The sequence below is a fragment of the Bos indicus genome, chromosome 3 (genome assembly GCF_029378745.1).
Source record: "Bos indicus isolate NIAB-ARS_2022 breed Sahiwal x Tharparkar chromosome 3, NIAB-ARS_B.indTharparkar_mat_pri_1.0, whole genome shotgun sequence".
Lineage (NCBI taxonomy): Eukaryota > Metazoa > Chordata > Mammalia > Artiodactyla > Bovidae > Bos > Bos indicus.
In genome coordinates this window covers 84913262-84936150 of record NC_091762.1, presented here as the reverse complement: position 1 = coordinate 84936150, position 22889 = coordinate 84913262, and positions in this window count along the sequence as shown.

Below are 22889 nucleotides of genomic sequence, written 5' to 3'. Positions count from 1 at the left end.
GATCTTCCTGATCTAGGGATCGAACCCATATCTCCTGCATTGCAGACAGATTCTTTACTCTGAGCCCCCAGGGAAGCCCCCTGTGTTCAAATAGTTGGTTCAATATAATATCTGTGTTAGGAGGTATCACCACACATTGCCTATGGGTGAGGAGGAGGGTTAAATTAAGCAGTGGTTGATCTTGCCTTTTGGTGAACCAGATGCACTGTGAGTACTCTGCGGGGAGGAGGGTCAACTATAGTTCCTGCCCTCCTGAAGCTCCAATCTTTACTCCTTCACTCACACATTCAGCCCCTTGGATTTGACACCATTAGCAGTCCTTGCTTCCTGAGTCTCCTTTCTTTAAACACAACAACTTTGGTTCCTCTTGCTCCAAGGCCCATTGCATACAAGTCAGTCCACCTTGCAGCCTGGGCCCACTTTGCAGCCCAGCCTGGGAAGACACTGGGTCCTTGTCCCAGAGGGGAAATTCTAGTCTATGAGCATCTTGAGACTGTACAGATTTTTTCCAGAGGACCTAGAAAAATGCCTGGGACCATAAATAGGCGCTGAACTAAATACAAGGCTGCCGGAGCAGGGGGAAGACATTACCACAATGCCTTCTCATTTTATGAGTCATTGCATGGGACATGGGCCAATGGCCCCTCTTCCCTTAGGAAGTGACCTTCTAACCAGAATGACACAGTACTGCATGTTCCCCACCGGGAACCACAGAGGCCTCACAAGTGTCTCAGTCTGGCTTGAAGCATTACACTGAGTCTCAAGCAGGGTTTTCCCTGCTTTTGTCTTTGACTGATAGGGGCACGTGAGAAAGAGCTATTAGAAAGGGCCAGGATCCCACATGCAGGGCTTCAGGGAAGTTCATGATCGGGTCTCACCCACCGACCTGGGAAAGTCTCCATGAATTCATTTTCCTCTCACCCTCAATGATGCTCCATTGGCAAACCCAGATGAGGGAAAAGGTCTGTTTTCAATTAGGGCTTCTCAAAAATGTGTTTTTAAATAGCCTGTAAAAATAATCTGATAGAGGTGGTGGAGGTGTGAGCTGTTGTCATCATCCTGTTTGGAAAACGTCACTCAGAATACACCCTAGAGCCGAGGAGGGGGGTTGTGACGCCTTCAGAAATTTAATTTGTGAAAGGAACCTGCCGGATTAGTCGTGCCCCTTTGTGCCAGCTTTAATGTGTCCTCCACCAGGGAAATCGGAGGCTTTGGATGATTAGCCAGGTTGGATCACATTACCCTGTTTGGCTCTGCAGAAATCACACTTTTCATTTTGCCTTTAATCCTAAAGGTCACCTGGAAGTTTAGCCCCCGACACAAATGATACTTTGTGGTCTTACTTTCAGACAATTATCAACTCATAAATCTTGGTCAGACGGTAATGAGAGTGTGAGAAATAATTGAATTCAGTCCAGATGAGCAGGATTCGAGGGAGAAGAGGGCTGAGTGGAGGTGAAAGACAGAAGGAGGGGGTCCAAGACCCGAGAGCTAGAAAGCCTCTGTTGACTCCTGTTTGCCTTTGTTGAATCACTGCATTTGGAGGCTTGGATGGATATGAGTGAGGACATTACAGATGGTGATGGTCCAGTGGGAGCTCAGAAAATAGAGAGTAAAATCTAAATAAGATCGCTACTGGCTCTAAAGGTAGCCAGTAGGAGAGAAGATGGAAAAAGAACTAGGGAGCTGAGAGTCCCACTTCAGCAAATATCCATGCTGTGTGATCCAGGGAAAACCATTTGACCTCTCAGTGTTGGAAATGGGGCTTCCAGCCCCTCTTACATCACAAGAATGTCATAAGGATCACATGAGATAACACACTGAAACATGTTTAAAAACCCTCAATAGAGACCATATTCTTAAGGCAAGTTAACACCGTTTAGTCAACAATGATTTGGAGACAATCCTGTTGACTCTACATTCCAAGAATGTCTAGAACTGACCTATTTTTTACCCATTCCACTGGTCCCATCTGGATCCAACCCAGCATCTTCTTTTCCCTGGATTATTAGAAAAGTCCTCAATAATCTTTCTCTCCATGAGTTCCCCTTCTCCAAAATTCATTCTTTATCCATCATCTAGTCATGATTCTTTGAAATATGTCATGTTACTCCTCTGATCAAAACCCTCCAGTGGTTCTTCATTCCGCATGAGTGCTTTGGTGGTGGAGGAGAGGAACCTTTGCGCCACGGTGCCTTCCTAACCAGCCTGGCTTCCACCACTGTAAATCTGCTGCAAATACCTACGAAGCTGGCAGCACCCATAAGAGAAAGGGAAGGAATCGAATTTGGCTTGAAATAACCAGTATTTTTGTTTTCAACACCAAGCATTGCCAGTGATTAGGATATAAAGGTTGCTGGGTTATTTAACAAGATTTTATTTATATATATATATATATATATATATATATATATAAAGCACCTGACACAGGAGAATGCTCAGTAAACCTGTAGTGATTCTATTATTCTGAATGAGAACAGGGTCACAGACTCAAGTCACATGGGCCACCAGTGTCTATATGATTCCAGGGACTTGGCCCATAAGCTTCACTCAGCTGGTGATGGGAGTCAGAATCATACGGTAGGGAGAACTAGGAGCATACATGGCCTGATTTGGGCTTTGCCACTAACCTAGTCTATGACCTTAGTCTGTGACCTCATTGCTGTGTCTCAGAATTTCCCATACGTTAAATGACAGTTTAAAAAACTCCACATGTGTATGTATGGCTGAGTCCCTTCTCTGTTTCCCTGAAACTATCACAATATTGTTGATGGGCTATGGAAGTGAAAGTGTTAGTCACTCAGTCGTGTCTGACTCTTTGTGACTCCATGGACTAGAGCCCACCAGGCTCCTCTGTCCATGGGATTCTTCAGGCAAGAATACTGGAGTGGGTTGCCATTTCTTTCTCCAGGTATGTTCGCAACCCAGGGATCAAACCCAGGTCTCCTGCATTGCAGGAAGATTCTTTACCATCCAAGTTGATTGGCTATACCCCAGTACAAAATTAAAAGGTTTTTTTTTTAAAAATTAAATAAACCGAATGCAAACAATAAAAATAAAATAAATAAGTAACTTTTTCATCTACCTCCTAAAATTGTGAGCATCAAGTGACATCAAGTATCTGAGTTGACTTTGCAAGGTTGATATAACTTATTAACTACAAATGAAATATCACCCTGATGGAAAAGGGACCTTACAGGATGATGGCTAACATTTTGTAGAGCTCTGCTCTGTGCCCAACACTGTTTCAGGGCTTTTCCAGGAATTAATTAACTTGCCTAATCCTTACAATAATCTTCTGAAGCCTGAATTATTATTATCTCTGGTTTTCAAATTCAGAACTGAGTACAAGGAGATTAAGTAATTTCCCAAGATCATGTGACTGGTAAGAGGTAGAACCAGGCCTCAGACCCAAGTTTCCCTGGCTACAGAGCTGGTGTTCTCCACCTCCAGCTGTGTTCAGCATATCCCCATTTTGCAGATGAGAAAACTCACGAGACCACACGCATAAGACAGCGGGAGGCAAGTGACATGCAGCAGGAAAGCACCAAGTAGCAGGCCAGTCTTCAGGCTTCCCATGTGCTCTGTTACTACTCACGGCAATCCCATGAGGCAGGAACCACACCCATGTTACTGTTGGGGAAACGTGAAGCATTTAATTAACACAATTAACTTGCCTAAAGTCACCAGCTTAGTAAATCATAAAACTAGGATTTGAGCCCAGTCCTTTCTGACACCAAAATCCCTGGTGTTTCCACATACCATGCCTGGGTAAAACTTACCCTGATGCCAAGAATAATTTACACACACAACATAATAATGTGGTACACTTATACCAATAGGTTCAAAGTCTCTTCTGATATGAAAGGGGCAGCTTATTTTTTGCCCCTCAGACCAGAGGTTTGCTGACACACTGCCAAATACTTCTTTTAGCCACTGAGCAGGGACAGGCCAATGCAATGATGAGTTACACATCACAGAAAGACAAAGCCCTTAATGACGATGCTGGCATAGTCAGCCCTGGTGGAATATACTAGGAGCAGGTGGTGCTGAAATAAGAGAGTAACTGGAATGCAGGGGAAATTGTGGCATACTTCATTTGGACTGATAGGCAATTTGGGGTCCACTCCCATGGAAATCACTTGGGGATAACCTAGCAGTTATTAAATGCACCAGGCTTGTGGAAAGACCCATTCATTACTGAGCCCCTGCACCAGAGCTCTTGCTTAGCAAAATGCCGCCATCACAGAGCCTGATTTAAACCTAATGCAAGGGGCCACGGTAAATCCTGTCACTTAGCAAAAGGCAGGAGAAGACAGCACCTTCTGAGAGATATAGTGGGGCTGTGGACGCGGCACGCAGGTGCCCGGAAATATCTAAATATGGAAAATAGACTGAAGTGACTTAGTTACTCGTATTTTTACTCATATTTTCCAGAAATGAAGGCTTCCTGTAATGAAATTGCAAATCTTCAACCCTGCGGTGGGAGCCACAGGGCCATGATGCTACTCCCCAAGCATCCCCTGAATCTCCTGGGTCTCTCCATTCATCCCCTTGTCACACCACACTTAATGCAAAGTCTGCCAGGGACACTGACAAACAGGTTATAGACGCAGAAGTCTTGCTCGTATCAGTCAGTGGCAACCCTGCCATTCTACTGCACGGGCCATGAACCTGGGAGCCATCCTTGGCTCCTCTCTTTTCTCACAATGCACATCCAATACAGCAGGAAATTCTGTTACCTCTACTCCTAAATATGCCCCAAATCCAACCACTTCCCCAACTCTCACCTGCATTCAAGCTGCCGTCATCTCTCACCTGAATTAGGCAACAGCCTCCTAACTGGTCTCCCTGCTTCCATTCCTGCCACTCTACAGTTTTTTCTCAACACTGCAGTTGGCATGATCCTATTAAAACCTTAATCAGATTATGTCATGTCTGTGTTTAAACCCTCCAATGACTCTCCATCTCAGGGAAAGTGCAAGGTCAAGTTCTTTCACTGGCCCATGGCGCCCCTCATGGCACGCCCTTTGTTTCCTTCCCTACCATGGATCTTAACTCCCCTCCTCCCACTCTCCCTGGACCCACTCCCTTGTTTCTTTACTGTTCCTCAGAGGGCCCAGGAGTAGTGGGCCACAGAAGCGGAGCCCCTGAATGGGCTCCGAATGGCAGAGTATCTCATGTACCTGCAGGAAGTTCAGTCCAGTGGGTGTGACCCGATTTGACTGGAGTATATGCAGAATGAGAAGACGGCACATTTTTAGAGAGCAGGGGGTTGAGCACAAGTTCAGGTCTCAGCAAGCCTGAGCGGGCCACACTGGAAGGTGACAATGAGCATGCCCATCTCCTACTGGGTCTCCATCTAACGTTTAATCCCCTAGCTCAGCACACAAGGCCCCTCCTGTTCTCTCCCCTACCTTCTAGTTTAGGCTGCCATGCCCTCCTAGGTCCCTCCCGTGTCCCCTGACTCCGTACCAGGCTGCTAAGAGTTACGAAGACTGTCATGCTGTTCCACACTGGGGAACCTTCACCTTTGCAATTTCCCCAAACTTTCCTCCCTCTCTGCATGTCTCCCTCACCCCCGGTCCACATACATTAGCCTGCACACACACAGGTACACACTCCATGTGACCTCAGGAGTCTTCTCTGCTCCTACAATGCCACGTGCTCACACTACCACACCACTTCATCCTCTGTACCGCAATAGCACGTTTGTCTCATGCCTGCCGGATTGTGAGTTCTTTGTTGGGAGGGACCAATGGTGCGTTTCTGCATCCCCAGCATCTAACACAGTGCCAGGCACATGGTAGTGCCCTCTCAGCTCCACATACCAGCACTCAATGAATGGAGGAATGAAAGCTGGTGCCCCATCAACGTAGAGAGGTTTGACAGCAGGAAAGAACAAGACCCATTCACAGGTCTGGAGGTCCGAGTCAAGCCGCCAGCATTTGGGAGGCTGGAGAAAGCAAAGCAGGGGTTAGTTAGTCTTACAGGAAGTAGAACATAGATCATCAAAGTGGACCTTTGAGTACAGGAAGAAGTCAGGGACTCGAGTGCCAAAACTGAAAGCGAAGAGATCTTCTCACAGAGCAGGACAAAAGACCCCAAGATGGGGAATATTTCTGATAGCTGATGGAGCTGCTGAGCTAGTAGACTGAAGACAGAAGTAGTAGACAGAAAAGAAATCAAATGTTCCTGTTAATGAGAACAAAAGGTGCAGGGAGCCTGCTGGCTCCGTACATGGCAGTTTCCATGGTGTCTTGATCACCCTTCATCCTCCAAACCCATTGGCACAACCGACGGGGACATCCCGTGGTGCAAACTAGAATGGGTACCATAGTATTCCCACATTTCACCTTAACAGCTCTCTCCCTCTTTGCATCACTTCCTTCCCCAAAGTACAGGAGAAAAAATTCAATCACCACTTTCACATTTAGCAGTTTTGAGTCAGATTGCCGGAGTTTAAATCCCAGCTGTGCCATTTGCTCCCTATGTGGTCTTCAGGAAGCCGTGTGCTTAGCTTTCTCTTCTATGAGATGGGATGTCATCATAGTACATAGCTTACAGGGTTAGGAGAGGAGGAAATGAGGTGCCTGGTGTCCAGTACTCAGTGACTGTGCCTCAGTATTTTTTAAAGTCTTTATTGAATTTGTTACAACATTGCTTCTGTTGTTTATGTTCTGGTTTTTTTGGCCTTCGGAATGTAGGATCTCAGCTTCCCCCTCTCAGGGATTGAACCCACATCCCCAGCCATTGGACCATCAGGGGAGTCCCCATGTATAACTATTGTAGTTCGTGTTGTGCTGTTATTGATGGCATAGTGACTATGAACACGAACTACAGAACCAGACCTTTGGGTTCAAATTCCGACTCCACCTCTCGCTAGCCCTGGGACCTTGGACAAGTTACTTACTTCAGGCACTTACTTCAATTTCTTCATCTGTACCATGGAGATAATAGCAGACTTACCTCTAGGGGCTGTAAAATAGTCAATAGCTATAAAGCATTTAGAACAGTGCTGGGGTTATATAACACGTGCTTTCTAAAAATCAGTAGAATAAATACCTTATTATTTTTAGGAACCAGTGTTTTACTGTTTCCCCTCTCCTGAGATGCAGTGGGGCCTCAGTATCTGAGGATATGAAACCCACAGACATGGAGGACCAACTGTATTCATTGAACTACAGCATTTTTAAAAGCTTTGGGGTTGTCAGAAGTCTTATTTTTCACCACATGGACAAAAGAACACTGGAAGCCAGTCTGGGGGTGTGCGGGGGGTGGGGGGCATAACAATGCTGGAGCAGGGCAAGGGACAGAAATGAAGGAGACAGGCAAAAAGTAAGAGAGATGAGAAGTGGAGAGAGAACCTGATGGCTTTTGTGTTACAGCATTTTATATAAAGGACTTGAACATCCTTGGATTGGCTCTTGGAACCAGTCCCCCACGGATACCGAGGGATGACTGTACTTGCAATTTTTCAAACAGTGTTAGGGGAAAGAAACCCTATGTGTCAGCGGCCAAGACCAATGACTATAGGCAAAGGTAATACTGGAGCTTCCTGGCATCTCCCAAGTGTCCTGTGAGTGCCAGCCTTTTCTCTCTGCTATACATCTGGCTTCACAAGACCCAAACCAGTCCCAGACCTGCTGGGAAGGTCCCCCGAGTCCTGACAACATATGACAGAGTGGTGGGAGGGAATGGAGCGCCTGCAGAAAACAGCTGACCCTGTGGACTGGCTGCTGCCACTGGATCTATTTCCCAGCGTCTCGAAAGTTGCTGACTTCAGCCTTTCCAGAGTAAAGCACCGTCCATGGTCAGAGACAGCGCTGAGGCGAACACGCAGCACAGCCGTAAATCTGCAAGCCATATTATTTAAGAGACCTGACTTTCTTGTGTTGCGATATTAAAGCAAATCTGCCTCCTGCTCATAAATCAGCAGGGCTATTTCCGTCCTCAGCCACTCTGCTCAGCCATCTCGAGATGCACACAGCATACATTTCTCTCACTTGGGAGGTGCAGGTTGAGAAAGTAAAGAAAGATATGTATTTACACCATCCCAAAACTCTGTCCTCATGACACTACCTATTGCTCCTTCCCCACCCTAGAAGCTTAGACTCCCAGCATCCTCCGGAGAGTCACAAAAAACACAGCACCACCCCCTGGATATTGACGCAAGTTACTCTCCCAGCACTCTGGGTAGATAGGGCAGGTGCAGGTCATGAAACTGAGTATCAGAGATATAAAGTGAATCTCTTGCAATCACATAGTGAATAGAAGCATACACGTGTGCTAAATCTCTTCAGTCATATCCAACTCTTTGCGACCCCATGGACTGTAGCCTGCCAGGCTACTCTGTCCATGGGATTCTCTAGGCAAGAATACTGGAGTTGGTTGCCATGCTCTCCTCCAGGGGATCTCACAAACCCAGGGATCAAACCTGCGTCTCTTATATCTCCTGCATTGGCAGGCAGGTTCTTTACCACTAGCGCCACCTGGGAAACCTAGTGAGTAGAGGAGCCTGGGCTAACTCACGTCTCCCAACTCCTGGTTCAGTGCTCCTCCTACAGCGTTAAATGTCTCATCATGAATCACTTCACATGCATAAAGCACAGATGTGCAGGGACTCTCCTGGGAAAAAAAGAAAATGATGTCAGTTCAAAATTGTAAATGAACGTTGATTGAGAGTCAGCTATGTGCCAGGTACTTTCCGACACATCAGCAAACCTTATCACTATACCAGAACTTTCTGTGGCTTCCCATCACCCAGAATGCAGCCCAGGTACTTAGCGTAATAGCCAAAGGTGCCCGTGATTTTGGTTTACGCCCGAAAGCACAGGACACAGCCTTCACTTCAACTTTCTGTCCTCCAGGAAGTCAGTTCTGGCCCGGCCGGCCGCCACGCCCTGGCTGGGCTGGGGCTCTTCCTCCGCAGTCCTCCAGCACCTGTGCTTGCTCTCACTGCAGCGCCTTCCACATTCCCTCACTAGGCTCTGTTTATTTCTGACTCTTCCTCAGATTCTGAACTCCTTCAAGGCAAAGGGATTGCATAATTCCAGGTGAGAGTGTGGGTGCGCAACCAATGTTCCTGGACCGAATCCTCACTACCATCCCGCTCAGCGTACATAGTTATTTTCACTTGACAAGTGAGGAAACAGAAATTCAGACACACTGCATGACTGTTCGGCATCAGCCTTTAGGACGGTCCCCAGCTGGGCCTAAAACTCACCCTGCCCTCGTCCCCTTCCCCTCCCTGCCCTATTCAGCCTTAGATGGGTCAACTGACTTCTCTTTTTAATATTTATTTATTTGGCTGTGCTGGGTCTTAGTTGTGGCACCCGGGATCCTTGATCTTTGTTGCAGCATACAGGAACTTTAATTGCAGCATCCAGCATTTTTTTTTTTTTTTTTTTTTTTTGAGTTGTGGCATGTGAAGTCTTAGTGGCAGGATGTGGGGTCTAGTTTCCTGACCTGGGATCAAACCCAGGACCCCTGTGTTGGGAGTGAAGAATCTTAGCCACTGGACCACCAGGGATGTCCTGCTTCAATTGATTTCTGCTTTTCCACCCAGAGTTAGTACGCAGAACAAGCCCTGCCATTCAGTGCTATCAAGAAAGCATGTGTCCTGGCTTCTCCCTCCTCCAGTCAGCATGGCTCAACTATCCCTTGAGAAAAGATCCTCATGGGTCACCTTGGAAGGAGTGTTGTCCTGTGGGCTTCCACAGAGGGCTGACCAGGACCCATGGGTGAAAATCAGAGGGTAGAATATTCACGTGAGTTCACAAACTTGGAGCGCTCACTCTGGGTCAAGCATTTCTCAATAACTAAATCTATCAGAAACGAGAAGAGACCCTTGACCATGGCTGGAGGTGGCACCTAGAGGCAGGATGAACTCTTGGCAGCAATGTTACAAGCAGAGACAGAAGCATTTGCTGTGGGTGGGGGTGACCTGAGGTGACTCCCACAGTCTCTGAATGTGAAACCCTGAGCCCACAGGCCTGGGGTCCCTCTCAACCCCAGCCCCTCCCCAACTCTTCCAAACACTATAAAAAGCCAAGGCTTAGGAAATGTAACTAAACTAATTTTGTGGAAGATTCTAAAATATTCTTTAAGTATGGCTCTAAATGATTTTGTTTCCAATACTTCCTGGCAGAAAAATATTACCCCTGCATTTCAATGCAGAGGAAATAAGCAGGCTACATTTGGCCAAATTCATTTATTTAAGTTATTTCCTAAAATGAGTGTAATTTGGAAATCACTGGTATTATTTTCTCCCAGTACAGGTTAATGCCTTATCCGTGGCCTCTGGAAGGGACACTTCTTGCAAAGAGAGTTATTAGTTTTTTATTTAGAATGTACTGTATGGGTGATTTGTGGGTGTAACAAACCTGAATAATTTAAAGTAGTCTTTATTTGCTGAGAACTGCAGTTTTTATTTTTTAAGTAGATTTTAAATCTTTAAACTTTCAGAGATTAAGAGAGATCGGCCAGGGGATTTATTTGTAGCAGGAATTTCTTTTTCTTATGCTTGCGTCTTTCCCAGCACCCATTCTTCTCTCCTGCCTCCATCTAGAATTATGTAATGTCAGCAATAAAGGAGATAGTAGATGGCCATCTTTTAGAGCGGTAGGTTTCAGACTTCTTTTATGGCCAAATCCTTTATGCAAAGAAAAATTTTAGCCCCTCTAGCAATAAAACAGGGAAAACCAGAGCTGCTCTGGTGGGGCTTGGGAGTGGGAATCATCCTTCTCAGCTGACCAGTCCATCTTCATGCCAAGACTCACAGAACTCCTGGGAACACACCTTGAAAACCAAGACCACTCATTTCACAGTAAGAGAACAGAGGCCAGAGGGTAGGGAATGACTTATCCAAGGTCATTCAGCAAGGACAAGGCAGAATCAGAATTAAAACAGTGTCTCCCATTCCCTGGTAGCTCAGATGGTAAAGAATCTGCCTGCAATGCAGGAGACCCAGGTTCCACCCCTGGGTGGGAAAGATCCCCTGGAGAAGCAAATGGCAATCCACTCCAGTATCCTTGTCTAGAGAATCCCATGGACAGACTATGGGGTCGCAAAGAGTCAGACACGACTCAGCAACTAACACCTGCTTGCTTGCTCCTGACCCAACTTATGTGCATCCCATCAGATCCAGCTGCCTCCTGCACTAGGCTTTGCTGTTTGCTCGTAGATCTGTCAACCATCTTTCAAATTCCCATCTCTTGGTGGGAGTGATAAGAAGCAACTCAGCACAGGAGCACAGCACAGAATCACACTCGTGCATGTTAGCAGCGGTCGTAACGGTGGTCCCAGGCCACATCCTCCTGATGTGCACTTAGCAGCCGCCCTCTGCCTCCAGCAAGGCTTGGTGGCTCGTCATTTCTAAGCAGGGCACGTTTTTCTGCGGTCCCCTTTCCAAAGAGCACATGGTGACAGCAGCCGGGAATGCAGAGTCAGCAGAAGGGGATCCGCTTTGCCTGCAAAGTCCCCATAGCGACCCTGCACCCTGTGCCCCTTTTCCTTATACCTGGAAACCCAGACCTTTTTCCTGGGGTCTGGGGCACCCTGTGCCAGCCAACACCCACCAAAGACCTCATCTCAGTCCCATACCCAACACTGATTCCATATGAACAAGGGTAATTTTTGTTTGCCTTTCTGCTTTTCATTTCTAAGGAGAAAAGCATCTTGCTACATAAAAGGTCTTTTGTTCTGCTAAGGACCTTGGTGAGTATAGGTGTGAATTTAGCAGGTAAAGGCTTAAGGGAGTTTAACTTCACTGCATAAAAAAAGGGACAAGTCATTTTGTTTGCTAGAGATGCTGGAGTGGACAGGAGAGAGATGGAGTGGGCCTGCCAGGCTCTGCCACCTGGCAAGAAGCTGGAGTCCAGTTTGCCACATGGACTAGAGGGATTTTAAAAGCAAAAATCTCTAACATGAAATTTTAAGTTATCTGTGCTGCTGCAATCAAAATCCCTCCCCTTCCTCTGCTTTCGGGAAGCCTTCTCTAAACTCAAATGCCTTGTTGTAAGTGGCTTTCCTGGAGGAAACCAGGAGAATGAACTGAGTTCATATCTCAGTTGGTGAGGTAGAGAAACAGACATGTGAGTGGAACAGTGAGAAAATCCCTAAAGGCAGTGAATGAATTAAAACTGGAGCTCAAAACCAGAGCTGATCGCAAAAACAGAAGGCTCTGGGCAATGCTTCATCATCTTGGGGAGAGTTTACTACTTACACACTCCATGAAATGGGCATCTGAGTCTGTCTTGTTTTCATTTTAATTCATGGGAAGATACCATCTGATGTTCAATTTATATGTCAGGCAGCCAGCCCTTCAAACACTGTAGAAACACAGATTTTGCCTGTGCTCTCAGGGCACCTGGTGAGTTAAGATACAGTAACAGTTGTTAATTCAAGCCGGTAACATTTGCTGACTCTAGTTGAGAGTAACTTTCTTTCTGCTTGGTGTATTTGTCCTTGCCTGGGTTTGAGTACTACCAGAAATCCTTTAGTCCCACCTCCGCTAGCTCTCGCCGAGCCACATGAGATTAGTGCAGTCATGAGGTCGAGGGAGAATGATTGCTTCATTCCAAAGCAAAAAGCATAAAAGAGGGTCACAGAGTATTTAGCCTTTGCTCTTACTAGTGATCGAGAACAATAAGACAAGCATTCTCACTCTTCAAAAATGGTCATCTGAGGTACTGGAAAGTCCTAGAGACAGACACAGATCACTGCTGAGTGTGAATAAATTAGATCAGATCTGAAAAGTAAGGGAGACTTTGAGGACACCGAATTTGGGGAAACAGAGAAAGGACCTTGGTGTTCATTTCCAATGTCCTTCAAGTTGGGAGAGAAAAGTCTCCCATGGGGAGAAAACCTCAGGATAGAGGTGGAGAGGAGCTGGGATGAGGGTCAGGGAGGGACATTTTCTCTCAGAAGATCAAAGGAATGAGCATGTTTAACCAAGCAGGTAGGTTCTCAAAGTGTGGCTAGTTTGGAGCATCCCCAACTTTAACCCTTTGTATCACAAGGTTTCTTCCAATAGGAATCCAGTTTCCCTTCCCACTAAACCACATCCCTGACTTGCCATGAGCAGCCCAGGGCCAAGACTAGAGTACTAGCTTAGACCCCAGAGGTTTGGATTTCAGCCTCAACTCTGACCTTCTTGGATTTTAAGTCAGCTACCCAAGCATCAGCTGGGGCATTATTAAATCATGAGGTGTCAAGTGCTTTCTATTTCAAGGAGCAGAACACTTTCTTCAAATAAAATCTTATTCAGTAGCTCAATATACAAAAGAAATCAAAGCAGAGTTGTCTAGAAGAGAGTGAAGGTGACTGTGGCCCTCCCTAAGGGACCCTCAGACACACAGAGCTGTGGACATACACTTCACCTAGCAGATCATGAGGAAGGTGCCCCTGGATTGTGCAGTGGAGCAGTACTAACTTTAAAGCTCCACAGAACACAGTTCAGGCAATCACAGGACCACCTAATCCCCTTCCAGTTCCCACAGACTATGGGGATACACTTTCTCCAAAATAGATCAGTCACAGGGCTAACCCCAGTTCTTTGTCTTTGTCCCAACTCATTCTGCTTGTACCCCAGGAGACTGGAGGCTGGGGAATTAGAGATGATAAAGGAGGAGAAAGGACCAAAGAGGAGAGAGAAAAAAAAAAAGTGTCCACTTAAGCATCAGTCAGTCAGTCAGTCAGTTCAGTTGCTCAGTCCTGTCTGACTCTTTGCGACCCCATGAATCCCAGCACGCCAGGCCTCCCTGTCCATCACCAACTCCTGGAGTTCACTCAGACTCATGTCCATCAAGTCAGTGATGCCAGCCAGCCATCTCATCCTCTGTCGTCCCCTTCTCCTCCTGCCCCCAATCCCTGCCAGCATCAGAGTCTTTTCCAATGAGTCAACTCTTCGCATGAGGTGGCCAAAGTACTGGAGTTTCAGCTTTAGCATCCTTCCTTCCAAAGAAATCCCAGGGCTGACCTCCTTCAGAATGGACTGGTTGGATCTCCTTGCAGTCCAAGGGACTCTCAAGAGTCTTCTCCAACACCACACTTCAAAAGCATCAATTCTTTGGCGCTCAGCCTTCTTCACAGTCCAACTCTCACATCCATACATGACCGCAGGAAAAATCATAGCCTTGACTAGACAAACCTTTGTTGGCAAACTAATGTCTCTGCTTTTGAATATGCTATCTAGGTTGGTCATAACTTTCCTTCCAAGGAGTAAGCATCTTTTAATTTCATGGCTGCAGTCACCATCTGCAGTGATTTTGGAGCCCCCCAAAATCAAGTCTGACACTGTTTCCACTGTTTCCCCATCTATTTCCCATGAAGTGATGGGACCGGATGCCATGATCTTCGTTTTCTGAATGTTGAGCTTTAAGCCAACTTTTTCACTCTCCTCTTTCACTTTATCAAGAGGCTTTTTAGTTCCTTTTCACTTTCTGCCATAAGGGTGGTGTCATCTGCATATCTGAGGTTATTGATATTTCTCCCAGCAATCTTGATTCCAGCTTGTGCTTCTTCCAGTCCAGCATTTCTCATGATGTACTCTGCATATAAGTTAAATAAGCAGGGTGACAATATACAGCCTTGATGTACTCCTTTTCCTATTTGGAACCAGACTGTTGTTCCACGTCCAGTTCTAACTGTTGCTTCCTGACCTGCATACAAATTTCTCAAGAGGCAGATCAAGTGGTCTGGTATTCCCATCTCTTTCAGAATTTTCCACAATTTATTGTGATCCACACAGTCATAGGCTTTGGCATAGTCAATAAAGCAGAAATAGATGTTTTTCTGGAACTCTTGCTTTTTCCATGATCCAGCGGATGTTGGCAATTTGATCTCTGGTTCCTCTGCCTTTTCTAAAACCAGCTTGAACATCAGGAAGTTCACGGTTCACATATTGCTGAAGCCTGGCTTGGAGAATTTTGAGCATTACTTTACTAGCGTGTGAGATGAGTTCGCAATCGTGCGGTAGTTTGCATAATTGTATATGAAAAGTGAAAGTGTAGTTGCTCAGCTATGTCCGACTCTTTGTGACCCCATGGACAGTAGCCTGCCAGGCTCTTCTATCCATGGAGTTCTCTAGGCAAGAATACTGGAGTAGGTTGCCATTCCCTTCTCCAGGGGATCTTCTTGACCCAGGAACCCAACCTGGGTTTCCTGCATTGCAAGAGGATTCTTTACCTTCTGACCCAGAAGACCTCCATCTAACTGTAAGAACACACTGAAGAAGGAAGTTGCCATTATGAATAGAGTGAATCTTGAACCAGAGTCATGGGGTCTGATTTCTTGAGCCAGTTCTGCCACTTCCTAGCTGTGCAACCTCTGACAACTTATCTGTGAGATGGGAGAGAAACGAATGCCTGCCATACAAGTCTGTGTTGAGGAACAGAAGAGAAATATGCGTTAAAATAATGTAAACTATAACATGTTTATAATTTAAGATATTATTATTGCCTTATTAGTTTAACACCGTTGTGGGCTTCTCTTGCATGCAATGCAGGAGCCACAGGAGACTTGCGTTCAATCTGTAGGTTGGCAAGATCCCCTGGAGGAGGGTATAGCAACCCACTCCAGTATTCTTGCCTGGGAAATCCCACGGTCAGAGGAACCTGGCAGGCTACACTCCATGGGGATGCAAAAATTTGGACATAACTGAAGCGACTTAGTGCACCCAGCACCTTTTTAGCTGTGCTGAAGATTTTAGCCCAATCCTTTATACCACTGAATCTCAAACTGTGAGTCAGTTGATGTTTTAGGAATTCTGCAAATAAGGGAATCACATTTCAATTTTGTAATAAATTTGAATATTTTTAAACTGTGATTCAGTGTTAGAAAAGAAAATTACAAGATGCCCAGAGAACATTCAGGGGCGTGAGATTGGTGGAGCAAGGAAGATTTACTGAAGAAAGTTATGTTTGGGAGTTAAAGGATGCGGAAGTGTGGGGAGGCCAAGGGAACAACATGAATGGAGATCCTACAACAGGAAAAAACATGGGGTAATTAATGAAGTGAAAGAGGGAATTCCCTGGTGCTCCGGTGTTAAGGACTTTGTACTTCCATTTCTGGGGGCATGGGTTTAATCCCTGGTGGGGGAACTAAGATCCTGCAAGCCATGCAAAGTGGCCAATAAATAAATAAATTTAATTTAAAAATACAGAACTGGAAGAAAGAAGGCCAGTGTGGCTGGTGGGAAAGGACAATGGTGAGAGTCATGAGATGAGGTTAGTGAGGGCAGCTAAGCAGGGGCCAGACCAAGCTTGTATGATCAAGCTAAATCTTATGTAGAATTCAGAAAAAAGTTTATAATTTTATTTATTCATTTATTTTTGGCTCTGCTGGGTCTTCACTGCTGCACAGGCTTTTCTCTAGTTACAGTGGCTACTCTCGAGTTGTGGTGCACAGGCTTCTCATTGTTGCGAGCACAGGCTCTAGGGCGAGCAGGCTCCAGTAGTTTCGGCTCCCGGGCTGTAAAGCACAGACTCCATAGTTGTGGCACATGGGCTTAATTGCTCTGCGGCATGTGAGATTTTCCCAGACCAGGAATCGAACCCATGTCTCCTGCATTGGCAGGCAGATTCTTTACCACTAAGCCACCAGGGAAGCCAGGATTCAGAAAATTTTGCTCATTTTTCTTTCTCATTACCAAATGTATTTTCATTTGGACACTCATCAGGATAAGAAATAAAAATATCAAGATACTGAGGCACATTGGCCAGCATGACTAAGAACGGTCACAGAGCAGGGATTATAGCTGAATAATGCAGAGCCTCAGGACATCAGGAGGACCCAGCACACCAGGAAGTGGCTGAAACCCTAGTTAAATGAATGAATGACTGAAAGAATAAACAAATGACCTTCAGCTTAACCACTCATTTATCAGCAATTCGGCCCAAAGAACTGGAAACTAATTCATTAGATCCTCAGCGGGGGCCTAGACCTTTACCCACTGAGAACTACCCACCCTATCCCATCCTCCACAGCAGAAACTAGATTCCTAGACTTTGGTTTTTGTGTTAACTTCCTGCCATACATCATGCAAACACCCATAAAATATTCCTAAATCATAAGAGGCTTTTTAAAAGCATGTCATCTAAAGCCTTCAGGCTTCCCTCTCAGATCCCATGCCTGAATCTCTTTACTCTCCCTACCTACAGATCTCTGTTCTCTTCTAACAGCTCCTCCTGCTGTGGGCATCTTTTTGCCCCTCAAACACCTGTAAATGTGAAAATGATTCTTCTGAAAGCCAAAACCTATCTCCCTGAAGCATTCATTCATGATTTTATTTCTTCTGCTCTTTGAGGATATACAGATTAAAGCTACCTCCTTTTTCAAATAAGAGCCTCTCATAAATGTCTTTCCTCCATTTGTTCCGTAGAAATCATGTTTCCGTTTTAGATCAGAAAAGCAAAGCTCTGTGCCCAGTGAAGATTCCTACCTAACAGGGTCGTGGGCACAAAACCCAGCACTTGTACGTGGTGTCTCCATGTCCTTGTTACGTGCTCTGCTTCTTCATATGGGGCGTTCAGGAAGATAAACATCAGGGCCTTTGGCAACTAGGGCTAAGGTTTGAGCTCAATTTGAAGTCTCCTGTGAAATATGTTGGTGGCTTGAACTCTGACACTTGTGAGTATTAGCTCACACAGTAAAACTATCATGACTAATCCAGCCCAACTGGAGGAAGTTATTGGCGGGATGCAGGGTAGCTGGGGTGACTTAAGGCATTGCTTTTTGAGAAAGGAAACTTGCATGAATGAAGACTGAATGATTTGTTAACCCCCAGAGAAGGTGTTACATATAGGTCAAACCTGAGTTCATTGCTAGGGCAGCTGTGCTAAAGGGCTCTGGCTATAAATTCACCTTATTTCAGCATTTATAACAATGGCTTTAAGAACTTCGAAGAGTGTCCAGAATAATTTAATAAAGCTTATTTTTGTTATATGGGTCTACTTGAAATAGGGCCATGATCTTTATCTCTTTTTTTATGACTAACCACTACACAGAACAATTCCCTGCCTTTATTGTCAGAAGATCCTCCTCATTGTCTCAAGTGGACTTTCATGAAGCAAGGGAAGGAATTCCATGACCCCTGGAAGGCTTTGGTCAGCAGTGTAGCACACCATGGCAGTAATCTCTGGGCCACCATTTGGCTTACTGAATCTTCTTGACTTTAATTGAAACCCAGATGGAATCTTTTATAGCTCAATGATTTTTTTCTCCCAGGCACTCTGATGAAATACAAACAGTTCCCTAGTATCCACTGAAAATAGTTTCTATTCCTCATTTCTGTTTCTAATTAATTGTTGAGCAATTAGATTGAACCTTGATCTGTAGCAGTCACTATAAAATTGTACCACTGCAGAGTCTTAATAATCATAGGCATCACCACAAAAGTAAGATGTTCTGGAGGAAAAAAAAAGAGGAAAAATATTTTGAGGGCCTTAATTCATTCAATTAAAAATATAATAATATTTTAACCTAAAAGAATATCTATCGCCTGAACTAATGAGGTCTTTCAGCACCCTGGTGAATGAGACAGATACAGAAAGATAATGGAAAAATGCTGAGTTTAAGTGACTAGCTGGTGGCTGACACGATGGAAAACCATGGCAGAACTCAGCAGGGGCCCCTCCTGCTAACCATCATAGACCAGAGCCAATAGTCACAATCTAAATTAAACACCCCTAGCCCAAGAGAGTTGCAGAGATGTCACAATCATACCGGAAAAATTACAACCAGGGCTTGCCTCAAAATTCCAAATGTGCATCAGAGGAAAAGCATACTGTTCCCCCACCCCACTCCGATTTCCTCCCTTGGAAAAATGACGGCAGTGCCATTTCTAATTCAGTGTTATGCTGGGAAGGTTGCAAATTAATTACAATTATGCCTTCTTTGTGCCAAGTGATAATTTACTGCAATTAATTATCAAAAGATCTACTGCTGTCAATTATGATACTTGCTCTTGAGGGGGGAGGAGCTATTTGTGAGCCTCTGAAATCTGTAAGCAAGTTATGTTTTGCCCTTTTTCTTTTCCATTTCCAATTAAGCTATTATAATTTGTTTTCATTATGCCAAACACAATGGAAAAACTAACAGTGTTACTCTAACCTTTTTCTTAATCTAAACATTATCTAGACTTTCATTGAGTCAACATGCCTATTGTTACACCTGCAAGTCGTACATGGAGGGAGGCATACTTCAGAATTAATGAGCGCAGCTGCGGTCTCTCTTACATTCAGCACTTGTAAAATAGACCTCTTTAAAGTGCCATTATCACAATATTGATAGAGTTATTTATAGCATTGCAAACGCTCCCAGTCATAACAGAGGACTTGTTATCCACAGCGAGTTCATGCTGCTGTCATCCCCTGGCCTCTATCCAGAGCTGGGGAGCAGGCACCAGGTGGACCATCTTTCAAAAATGAGCTCTAAAAGACGTCCAGAAAACTTGTTCTTAAAGTGAATCTGATCGCCAACAGTGGTTCCCGTGACAGAGTGACTACCTGTAGGAAACACAGTAAGTGGGCCAGAGACCCACACATAAGACACAGCACCTATAACCCAACCCAGCACAGTTCTGCAGGGAAATGGGAAACCCGGGGCACAAGGCTTGTGCCATTTCTTCATAAATTAACGAGGTGCCCCTGCAGGAGGGCAATGTCAGGAGAAATTGTCCATTTCCACACCCTTGCTTGTGCTCTTCCTTCCACAGTGGATGATCACCCTTTCTTCTTTTCTGTGAATGAACCTCCTTATTTGCATCTTCTCCCCATAAAATTTAAGTGCTTTGTGGATTAAGCATGCACCTTATTTGTGTCCTGATTAGCCCAGTGGGAAAGTACTATACTCTGTAATTAGCACCCGGCAAATTTATTTGAGGCTCCTTTGTCAGGCACCAAACCCTGTGTCAACCACAGTATTGGCCCTGTAAAGCAGTACAGGTCCTAGATAAGTCATCATTTCTTCTCTTAAGAATGTCATGTCTGGGACAAGGGTCCTTTACCTTTCTTTGACGTTATAAGATCCTTCGTTAATCTGCGGAAGTAACACTTCAGGATCTGTCTGTAGAGAAAGCAAGGTGTCACTCAAATAGACTCCAGGGCCAGGGCTCTTATGACAGAGGCTGCCTCAGAAGCCATCTGTCAGCACAAGGTAGAAGACACTGAACTCATGTACCCAGACCTTTTTACGAGAGTGAAGATCCCCTCCAGATGTCCTTGGATGTGTGTGGTGAGACTGAGACAGGGGACCGGCAGTGACTTACACGGCCTCTGTAAAGTAAGTGACTGTCTGCCAGGGACCCTCTGACAAAGTGACAAGCTTCTCTGCAACAGATGGCCTGATTCCCTGTCACCTTTCAGGGTGCCCGTGTGGGTGAGAAATCTCTAGGTAGTGCACCTAATTGTAGGGAGTCACAGCCTTATAAAGCCCATTCAGGGACCACCCCCACCCCCACTCTCACCCCCTACCTCACTCCATCCTGTGATTAGTGGCAATGAATTATAAGAATTGTATGCTGGTTGGGCAAGGGCATGGTTTGCCTGGGAAAAAGACTATTTATCAGCCTTCCTCCCAGAAGCAAATTCTCCCTAAACAGGTTGGCCTGGCTTGCTTGAATAGTGAGGGCCAGCCAGTTATCCCATATTTTTGTAAGTTTATGTTTGGACAAGTAGATTTGATTTCTTTTTCCTAGCTGCATTCTGATTGAATCCACCTCCCCCACCCCACCCACACGCTAGACTCTCTCCTTGCTGGCGGTGAAGATGAGCACGTGTTGATCAAATCTGCCAAGCAAATAGGTCAGCTCCTCTGCCAGCCTCCACCACAGAGCCCTGGGATAACAGAAACCCAGCTGAGAGGGAGAGATAAGCCCTAGTGCATAATCTTCCCCACCCATCCACATCTGAGTTTGCAAATAGACATTCAGAAGTGACCTTGGCTCCCAGGGGTTTCGACATGCTCTGTTCTTGCCAGCCAAACCCTGCCCTGAGCTCCATTCACAGACACCCATCTCTCACCTGCATGGACACGCTAAAGGGAGACGGGTTACATGGCCATCCCGTGGGAGCAGCCTGTCACTCATCTTGGGGCACAAGACCAAACTACCACATAGCTCGCAGAGGCCTTTCCCTCTGAATCCCATCACCTGCAGTTATTGCTCCTAAAGGGAATTTTTCCCTTTGCACCAGGTAGCTGGAGATGGCTGCTTCGTGCAGCCTGGGTGCAGTTCACAAAGTGCTTCTCTGAGAGGCAGCCCCTGTCACAGGAAGAGCCTGGGGAGGTGGGGACCCCAAGATACTAATCCTAGCTCTACTGTATTATAGTCACTTTTCTCTTCAAGTCTTCACTTCCTCGTCAGCAAAAGGAAGGACTCAGCCTAAAGGAGAGGTTGCAACCTCAACCACTCTCTAGGACCAGGAAGGTCACATAGATGACAGTAGCTGCCAACAGGTGGTGTTCAGAGCCATGGTGAGCAGAGAAAGCCTGTCCCACCTATAAAGGCATTTTTTCTATTCTAAAATTGTTAAATGCGCTTGAACAGCAAAATATGTCTGCATTCGAAATTCGTCCTGTGACTGCAAGTTGTGAGGTGGGCTGTTGGTCACAGCCAAAGCAAAATGATACTATTGGTATTTCAGAACTTGTTTTATTTAGTGGATCTCAGAAGTATTTAAGATGTTTTAAATAGAATCAGTGAAATTAAATAGATTTCAAATATGAAATTTTAGGGACTTCCCTGGTGATCTAGTGGTTAAGACTTAGCCTTTAGTGTAGGAGGTGGAGGTTCAATCCATGGTCAGGGAGCCAAGATCCCACATACCTTGAGGCCAAAAAACCAAAACATAAAACAGAAGCACTATTGTAACAAATTCAACAAAGACTTTAAAAATGGTCCATGTTAAAACCAAAAAAAAAAAAAAAAACTTAAAAAAATTAAGAAATTTTAGCTGAATCTTCCTTGGCCGTTATTGGTTCTGTTGCTGTCTTTGACATTAGTCCCTTCTGCCTGGGGCAGCTTAGAGCAACTGTGTGTGATGGAGTCAGTCCAGGTGGGCTGCAAAGTCTCCTGCAGGGTCAAGCCCTAAAAGCAACCTTTAGGACCACTGCTACTCTGGGCAGCTCTTCTGCTCTGTCCACGAGCTCCTAACTGCAGCACTTCTTCTCTCTCCCTCTTCTGTCCAGGAGAAATGACCCTGCCGGCAGCCCACCCTTTCTCTTCTCATGTAGGACAGGAGGTAGGCAGAGGGGCAGAGTTCCTTGCAAAGCTAGCCATCCGGAGGAAAAATTGTTGGTGATGTTATTCACTTTCTCCCCATCCCCTGTGCAGCCACTGTGCCATGTGGAGGAAAGAAGGATGCGCCCCTGCTCCATGCTCCTCTGACTGCACCCGTGCTTACCTCTGTCACTACACTTTTCTGCTGTTTTGCTTTTTTATATCATTCACATGTCTGTTTCTCCCACTAAATCTGTAAGGTCCTTGAAGGTATTTTTGTGTCCCCGGTTTCTAGCATAGTGTCTGACATACAGCAGATTCCACACATTTTTTATATTATTCCTTACTTTTATTTATTGCAAGGATGTTGAAGTTATATAAACAAAATAAAGAAGATAGGGCATTCTGGGCTTGGGGGAGCATAAACATAATAAACATAATCTATCATTATTTGTATTTCTTCAGAATGTCTGCCTTTTCCACTCCATGGCATTGCCAGCACCTAGGGCAACCCCTGACATACAGTATGTGCTGAATTAATACTGTCTGAATGAATGAATGAATGAAGGGAGAAAAGTCATTTCACACAATTTCTATTTCCATCAGCCTTCCTGGAAAAATTGCCTTTCTTCCTTGCTTTCTTGAAGTCACGTATCAGACTCTCGCCTCT